The 2,409-nt window shown below is 40.6% G+C and overlaps 1 non-coding gene across 1 annotated transcript; it reads right to left on the reverse strand.

Annotated features, from left to right (window-relative positions):
* Positions 1–271: 271 nt before the first annotated feature.
* Positions 272–378, reverse strand: LOC141618004 (small nucleolar RNA R71). Its single transcript, XR_012531273.1, has one exon. It is a non-coding gene; the product is annotated as a small nucleolar RNA R71 (small nucleolar RNA).
* Between the last annotated feature and the right edge of the window lie 2,031 nt (positions 379–2,409).

Here is a 2,409-nt window from a genome sequence, read left to right on the forward strand (position 1 = left end):
CATTTATCCAATTAGTCGAAAGAAGCCAATTTGGGGGGATGCCTAGTGAAGACCCTCATTCTCATATGGAGACTTTTTGGGACTATTGTGATGCGATTTCTCAAACCGGTGTAACTCAAGACCAAATTCGATGGGTCTTATTTCCTTTTTCTCTAATTGGCACCGCCAAACAATGGTTGAAAGGCCTTGATAAGGCTACTCTCGGAATTGATTCTTGGAAGAAATTGGCTCTAGCTTTCTACAAAAAGTTCTATCCACGGAAAAGACTAACATGCTAAGAGCTCAAATTACGGGCTTTAAGCAAAGGGATGAAGAATCCTTGTATGAAGCTTGGGAGCGATTCAAGGGAATTTGTCGCTCATGTCCTCGCCATGGACTTAGCGAGTGGTTCTTGGTACAACAATTTTGGAACGGTCTTTATGAAGATTCAAGAAACATTCTCAACATGGGATCAAATGGAATGTTCACCGAAGTTGACGACAATCAAACTTGGAACAAAATTGAGAAAATGGCGGTCCATAACTCACAATATAGTAGACCTCGCAAGGCTACTAGAGGAGGAAAGAATGAAGTGGACTCCATTACTCAATTGGGTGCTCAACTTAGTGCTCACATTGATACCATCAATTTGAAGTTTGAAAAAGCTATGGCTAGACTTGAAGAAGCCTCAAAATCACCAAAGCATCATGTTAATGCCATGACGGCATCTTCATCAATCCCAAGTGGGATATGTGACAATTGTGGAACTTTGGGACATGACCAAAGTAAATGTAGGGGAACAAATGAACAAGTGAATGCTTTCCAAGCATACAAGAGTGGTACCCCTTATTCAAAATATTACAATGAAAACACCAAATTCCATCCAAATCTCTCATACAAAAGCCAAAAGGTTAAAAACCCTCAACCAACATACACCCCACCTCCCATGAGAAACCAAAATCAAAGACCCTTTTACAACCAAAACCAAGGTTACCAAAATCAAACTTCATACAATCAACAAAATGACCAAGGTTTTGATGTTCAAAAAGCGGTCCTCCAAATGCAAAAAAATCAACAAGAGTTTTTCACTCAAATGCATAAAGATAGTCAAGCAAAGGAAATCACCATCAACAACATCCTAGCTCACACCAAAATGTTGGAAACCCAATTGACTCAACTAGCATCTTCAAGCTCACAAAGACAAAAGGGGCAATTACCACCTCAAAGTAATCCCCCAAGACATGAAACGGTTAGTGCCATTCACTTGAGGAGTGGTACAAGGTATGAAGCACCAAAGAAGCAAGTTGAGGATGAAGTTGTGGAAGCTAGTGATAAAGAAGAAATTGTGCAAAACTCCAAGGATGGAGAACAATCAAAAAAAGAAGTTTAAAAAAAAATGAAGACAAGGTCAAGGAGAAGGAGCCCATTGTGATTAGACTTCCTTTTCCGAGTCGTCAAGCCAAGCCCAAATTTGATGACCAACTTGGAAAATTTATGGAAATTGTGAAGAATTTGGAAGTCTCAATTCCTTTCACGGAATTAATCAATCACGTGCCGGCCTATGCAAAGTACATGAAAGACATCCTTAAAAAGAAGAAGTCGATCCGGAAACTTGAGACTATCGCCTTCACTAAGGTGAGTAGTGCAATACTTCAAGGGAGTTCACCTCCAAAACTTCAAGATCCGGGAAGCTTCTCAATACCGTGTACCATTGGCGACAACACGATCAACAAAGCCTTATATGATCTAGGGGCTAGTGTGAGTGTTATGCCGTACTCGGTGAGTAAAAGGTTAGGGATGGGAGAGCTTAAATGCACCAATATCACACTCCAAATGGCCGCTAGATCGATGAAGACACCATTAGGGATATGGGAAGATGTTCCCGTAAGAGTTGGGAAATTTTTCATCCCGGTGGACTTTGTCATTGTTGACATGGAAGAAGACTCCAACATTCCAATCATTCTAGGAAGACCTTTGCGGTGATTGATGTAAAGCATGGAGAGCTCACTCTAGAAGTGAGAGATGAGAGCATAACTTTCAATCTTGACAAGACCATGAGAGCTCCCCGTTTGCATGAACCATGTTTTATGGTTGATCATTATAGCCGGAAGGATGATAGGAAGAAGTCGGAATTCCAATGGAAGAAGAAAGTTGATAATGCTCCATTCAAAGAGCATGTGAATTGTAACAAAGAGAGCTTGAAAAGCTCACCAAAGTCAAGCAATGAAGAGGATGGCCTCATTGGCCAAGACAAGAAAGTGGGAGAGTTGTCTCTATCAACTCAAGAGATCTTTAGTGATCAAGTAGATGAAGTTTGTGGTCTTTGGGACGATGAGTTTGAAGGGATTTTCAATCCCTATATTGGTAATGCTATCGATAAAGACCAACATGAGGGACAACAAGGGCAAAGGTCTATTGAAGATCTTTATT

This window comes from Silene latifolia, chromosome 1, assembly GCF_048544455.1.
Source record: "Silene latifolia isolate original U9 population chromosome 1, ASM4854445v1, whole genome shotgun sequence".
Lineage (NCBI taxonomy): Eukaryota > Viridiplantae > Streptophyta > Magnoliopsida > Caryophyllales > Caryophyllaceae > Silene > Silene latifolia.